This window comes from Centroberyx affinis, unplaced genomic scaffold (assembly GCF_046629955.1).
Source record: "Centroberyx affinis isolate AG114_WGS23_722 - 3 ecotype Tasmania unplaced genomic scaffold, CSIRO-AGI_Caff_v1 ptg002990l_1, whole genome shotgun sequence".
Classification (NCBI taxonomy): Eukaryota; Metazoa; Chordata; class Actinopteri; order Beryciformes; family Berycidae; genus Centroberyx; species Centroberyx affinis.
Window position 1 is genome coordinate 83,232 of NW_027281096.1, and position 6,769 is coordinate 90,000.

Genomic DNA, 6,769 nt, shown 5'->3' on the forward strand with positions numbered 1-6,769 from the left:
GCCGGCCACAAGACTTAAACTTCAATGAAAAACAACAAATATGTTCGGAGACTGATTTTCTAACCTAGGAGGACATGTTTTATTTTTGTATTTTTTTAACAAAATTAGCATGTCAACATTTTCAGGCAGCAGCTCACACCTTTGACACTGCCAGAATTTACCGAATTTATGAATGAGAATTAATTTGCGTCTTTCTGGTCACACTGGAGCAGAGAGGAGTAAATTACCACTGTGTCTGTACGGATAATCTCTGTAACCATAGTAACGTTTACTTCAAACCAATATGGCGGCTACCACCGCCTGTGTTTTCAGTTTAGTTGACACCAGTAACACCAGTAACCAGAGGCGTCAATTTATCCATCAGATCTTAATAAACCGCCACAGACAGCGGCATCATATTGTCTTTTTCCACCACATGACTTGAGGACCTCCTGAGGACCAGGAGGCCCGACCTGAGGACCTCAGGCCCGTGAGGGACTAAAAGGTCTAAACTGATCATGCAGAGCTTTAAAAGTTATCAGTAAAATCTTCAAATCAATTCTAAAAGCAACAGCAACCAGTGGAGAGGCAAGAACAGGAGTCATGTGATGTGGTCTCCTCTCTTTTCATTGGTTAAAAGCCTTGCAGCTGCTTTTTGTACCAACTGGAGGCGGGAGATGGCTTTCTTACCAAGCCCCGAGCAGAGAGAACAGCAGTAATATAACCTGAGGAAATAAAAACATGGAGCAACTTTTCAAAATCTTTACAGTATAGTAGTAGAAGTAGCAGCAGTAGTAGGCCTACTAGTAGTAGCAGTACTAGCAGTATCAGTGGAGAGTTTTAGTGTCCCATAATGGTCTAAATGCTGTTTCAGAGACTTTTTCTGAACTGAATACTTCTTGTTTGGTCAGTTAAAAAGAAATAGTATTGGCATAAATACTGGCTTCGACCAAAACTATCGGTATCTATATCGGTCTGAGTCTTGCTTTGTGCTGATGAGCTTCCTGTAGGCCGACATCACACCAACCATTACATAATGACCAGGCTCCGGTTTCTGATTGGCTATGAGCCTGTCGATCTCTGACGTGGTATCCAATGACTGCAGTCCACAAGCATACAAACAGGCAGCCGCCATGTTGTGTCCCCGGGGGCCTGGAGGCGCTGTGGTCCGGTAGTAAACAGTAGATGTTACCGCCGGAGCGCGTCCGGTCCGCTCGGCACTTCACAGGCTTAAGTAAGGGGTCGGAGCTGGAAGCGATGAGCCGTCCGTCCTCAGCCGGAGGCGGAGGACTCGGGGCCGGGAAAGCGGGCGGAGGAAAGCACGGGGGATCGGGAGGCGCCGCCGCCGCAGCAGCGGCAGCCGCCGCGGCCGCAGCAGCAGCGGCGGCCGCCGGGGTGGGATCGGTGGCCGGCTCGGGGGCCGCTGCCCCTTCCTCCGCGGTGTCCCTGCCCCCGGCCGGCCTGCCCGGGCAGCCGTCGGAGCTCACGGCGCTGTTCGAGTGCCCGGTATGTTTCGACTACGTCCTGCCGCCCATCCTGCAGTGCCAGGCCGGCCATCTGGTCTGCAACCAGTGTCGCCAGAAGCTGAGCTGCTGCCCGACCTGCCGAGGCCCTCTCACCCCCAGCATCAGGAACCTGGCCATGGAGAAGGTGGCCTCCACTCTGCCGTTTCCCTGCAAGGTAAAGACCCGCCCGCCGGCACCCGGAGGCTCCGGCTAACGGGAGGCTGCTACACGTACAAGCTAACTGCCGAGTTCACTACACTTTTTAGGCAACTTCCTCGTTCAGAGCTAACATGCTAACATGCTAACTGGCGCTGACAGGTGGGTGTGTGTGGCTCTGAGGTGACGTCACAGGCGCGCCTCAGGGACCAAAACAAACGGGAGGTCTGTCTGTCTGTCTGCCTGTCTGTCTGTCTGTCTGTCTGTCTGCCTGTCTGTCTGTCTGTCTGTCTGTCTGTCTGTCTGTCTGTCTGTCTGTCTGTCTCGGTTTTAGGAAACAAAACACTTTATGGCATTTTTTATATTTTCACTTTTCCCTGTACAGTATATCTCAAAGTCTCTACCAACCAGTAATCCCTTAAAACACCCTTACATTTACATTAATTCACCCCTTAATTCATGCAAAATCCCCTTCAAATGAGTAAAGGGAGTTATTAATGCAGGAGACTCCATCAAAACCTCCTTAAAAACCCTTAATGTTTGACTGCTTACTTTCTAATTTAATGTGAAATTCAGACTGACAGGAACTTTCCATTAATAACTCATTAATAACCTGTAAACCTGCACAAAAGACATGAAAAATCCCTTAATTTCTAGAGTCTCTGTGAATCAACACATGAATAAATCCCTTATAAGCCCATGATACTGACCTGACTTTATTAAAGCTGTTGTTTCTAGTGGATACTGAATGTTTATGTGATGTGAGGACATGTCAGATCCTCTCTGTTTCTCTGCTGCTTTGTCTGAACTTTGGTTTTGGTCACATGATGCAGGCTGAGCATTCAGAAGCTGTGATTGGTCACAAGTGATGGGAGCGCTTGATATACCACACAGGGACTTTATTGCAGAATTACATGATTTGCAATGGTGTAAATGTATATTCTGAGTGAAGCCACGCTCGGCTGTAAATATCGGACGTGATGTCATCACACCCGGACCGCTCAGCTTGTGATTTACATAAAAAGACAAGATGGAGTCTCTTGTTTTTTCTTTGTCTTTTCCTCTCTCTTCCTGATTGTCTGCAGCTCTCTGATTGCATTACAGACGCATTAAAGTTGTATCAGGTCTCTCTGAAAGCCGAGCCGTGACCTCTGACCTCCAGAGAGAGAGAAGGAGGGAGAGGGAGAGGGAGAGGGAGGGAGAGAGAGGGAGAGGGTGAAAGCTGATCCCTGGAGATGAGGTCAGAAGAAAGAAAGGGAGAGAAGAAAGGAAAGGGAATGGGGGGGGGGGGGGGGGGGACATGAAACTCAACCTGAACTTTCTGACTGCTGGACCTGTGGCTGGGTTCACCACTGATTTCCAGATTCGATTCGATTCCGATTCACAAGGTTTCGATACGATTTCCGATTTTGATTCGATTCAGTATCGATTCGGTTAGGGATATTTCAGAATCAGAATCAGAAATACTTTATTGATCCCCGAGGGGAAATTGGGTTACATTGCAGTTGCTCACATTGTAGAAGAGAATATATATAAGCATAGAGAAATTACAAGAAATTATAAGAAAAATAGAAAAAAGAAAGTAAGAAATATGTAAAATATGTGCATTATACTACAATATATAACAACGAGAATAATAATAATAATAATATAGAAATAAGAGAAATAAGAATTATGTACAATATGTGCGTCATACTCCAATATATACACCAGTGTAAATAATTAAATAATTATTGCACAGTTCAATTATTGCACAAAAAAATCGGTATTGCACAGTTAAAATATAAATGATAAGTTATGGGGTTATAAACTGCTGACAGGGGTGAAGAAAGTCCAAGTTACAATATCAATTTTGCTTTGATATGAAAGAGATTCTCAGAGAACTTAAGCTGTAAATTGAATAAGGAACCCTCTAACCTGCTGCATTATTAACAATATGAATGTTTACATTAAGAATTGACCCCGAAGCAATTACATTAATGTACTTTTTATTTAACATGACCGACACACTACAGCAGTCAACACAATATAGTGCAAGTTGTGCAACTCTACAGACTCTGCAGGCATATATCGGGCATATATTAAAAGATCGATCTCGGGATTTTATGAATCGATATTGGATCATTCAAATGAAGATCGATTTGAATCCGAAAATCTTTTTTTTTTAAACTCAGCCCTAACTGGAACTTTTCCAGAGCCTCGTATTCGATGCAGCCGTTCAGTCCGTCCTCGTGACGGAAGAATTGACCCACAGCATGAAAGTTTAGTCTGGGACGAAAACCCAAACCGAGACAAAACCGCTCAGTCTGCAGGGCCACAGCTGGAGCTTCCTCCTACAGAACCTGTGAGGAGGCAGCTGCTGCTGATTCCAGTGTGTAGCAAATAGTTTGGTTCCCCCTGCTGGTTGGAGGGTTGCATTGCAGTAAAAGTCATTCTTTCCCCTCATGAGGCCAGACCCAAACATGGCTTCGGCTCTGGGAAATCCCCCCCCCCTTTTTCTCTCAGTCAGGAGGTCGTAGTGTTCAGATTTTTACCAAAATATCCTGAAAACTGACATTGAACACGTTGGTGAACAGATTTCCAGTGATTCCAGTGCTGTGAGTCCAGCTGACTGTTGGTCCAACGCTTCAGAACAGAATATCCAAACAGCATTTTTATTGATAGAAGAAGAACACAGCGGAGGGATACCATGTAGGAGAGATACTTCCTGTTTGGGAGACCGGATCTACTTTTATTTTTAAATACTAATTTTATTGTAAACCAAGAACAGAAATGCAAAATGAGGACAGACCAGTTGCTGCTTTATTGTCTTCCAGCAGAATCTGATGCTGAATCTGTTCAACGAGTTCAGTGTCAGTTTTCAGGAGGTTTTTGTTTCATTCAGACTCTACAGACTGGTCCAGCTGCATCTGGTCTTCATCTGTAGTTGTCCCCCACCAAAGGGAGGGACTGTGGATCGGTCTCCGTCCGTCCGTTCGTTCGTTCGTTCGTTCGTTCGTTCGTTCGTTCGTTCGTCAGTCAGTCAGTCACACTGTAACATTGACTTTGTGCCACTAGGGGGCGGCATTGACAGTGAATGGGGACTCAGTGGTAAAGCAACACAGTCAAAGTTATCATAGGTAACATAACAGTCTCCACACGCTACACACTTGGAGACATCAGACTGGGTTGATGTGTTGAAGTGAGAGTCAAACCTCTAACCACAAGACACTGTAGTTATTGTCCAGCTGTTGGACTGTTGTTCTGTTATTGCATCATCACTGCACTACCACTGTGCCTCAGTGTTCACTACTGATATCATATTACCACTTACCTACTGTGCAATACCATATATCACTTATCATTTAGCATTTATATTATTCATAACACTCACGCTCCTGCTGTTGTATGTTATATTGTATATTGTATTATAAATTGTATTGTAGTGTACATTGTGTAATGTACGGATTGTATTTATTGCGTATTGTAGTTCTTATATTTTGTACTGTATTGAGTAAAAACAGGACAATTACAGTTACTACATTTCAAGATATAACTTGTAAGCCTAATTCTGAGGAGAGTAGGCAACAGAAATATATGGTCAATCTGTCCTTTCATTGTCCCATACCAAAATGCTTATACAATTTCACTCATATTTCAAGTTCACTCAGCAATCACTGACTGACCCAAAGGTGGAGCTACATCACTGGTGGGACAACATGTTTACTGTCTGCTCGTTTATATTCTGGTTTTCATGGCGGTCAAGAGCTGAATAACCCCCGTGTTAAAACTAAGTGGAATATTGCTAATTGCTTTAAGTGCCGAACAACATGCTGAACGTTTGGATTGAAGTCACACTGCTGTGTCAGAGACAGGCTGGGCGACTGAACTGGTGAAACTCAATCTCTTAATCTCTCTTACTGTCGCTGTCGGCTCTCTAAACCTGCACATATCATTTGGCAAAATATATGGGTTTTTTTATAAAGCAGTACTCCTCGAGTTCCTTGTTGTTTATTCAGTCTCCATCTTTGTTGCTCATCTTAGTTGCTGTGGTGTTTCTGCACTGCACCTGTCAATCAAACAGTGTGGCCAATATTTATCATCTAACCTGACTGGTGTAATGTGACTAGTGTAACTTGACTAGTCTAATCTGACTAGTCTAACCTGCCTGGTGTAATGTGACTAGTCCAATCTGACTGGTGTAATGTGACTAGTCTAACCTGACTGGTATAATGTGACTAGTCCAATCTGACTGGTGTAATGTGACTAGTCCAATCTGACTGGTGTAATGTGACTAGTGTAATGTGACTAGTCTAACCTGACTGGTATAATGTGACTAGTCCAATCTGACTGGTGTAATGTGACTAGTGTAATGTGACTAGTCTAACCTGACTGGTGTAATGTGACTGGTGTAATGTGACTGGTGTAATGTGACTAGTCTAACCTGACTGGTGTAATGTGACTAGTCCAATCTGACTGGTGTAATGTGACTAGTGTAATGTGACTAGTCTAACCTGACTGGTATAATGTGACTAGTCCAATCTGACTGGTGTAATGTGACTAGTCCAATCTGACTGGTGTAATGTGACTAGTGTAATGTGACTAGTCTAACCTGACTGGTATAATGTGACTAGTCCAATCTGACTGGTGTAATGTGACTAGTGTAACTTGACTAGTCTAATCTGACTAGTCTAACCTGCCTGGTGTAATGTGACTAGTCCAATCTGACTGGTGTAATGTGACTAGTGTAATGTGACTAGTCCAATCTGACTGGTGTAATGTGACTAGTCCAATCTGACTGGTGTAATGTGACTAGTCTAACCTGACTGGTATAATGTGACTAGTCCAATCTGACTGGTGTAATGTGACTAGTCCAATCTGACTGGTGTAATGTGACTAGTGTAATGTGACTAGTCTAACCTGACTGGTATAATGTGACTAGTCCAATCTGACTGGTGTAATGTGACTAGTGTAATGTGACTAGTCTAACCTGACTGGTGTAATGTGACTGGTGTAATGTGACTGGTGTAATGTGACTAGTCTAACCTGACTGGTGTAATGTGACTAGTCCAATCTGACTGGTGTAATGTGACTAGTGTAATGTGACTAGTCTAACCTGACTGGTATAATGTGACTAGTCCAATCTGACT

The 6,769-nt window shown here is 43.9% G+C and overlaps 1 pseudogene; it reads left to right on the forward strand.

Annotated features, from left to right (window-relative positions):
- The first annotated feature begins 77 nt into the window (after window positions 1–77).
- LOC139658995 (E3 ubiquitin-protein ligase Siah2 pseudogene) lies at window positions 78–1,698 on the forward strand (annotated as a pseudogene).
- Window positions 1,699–6,769: the final 5,071 nt, after the last annotated feature.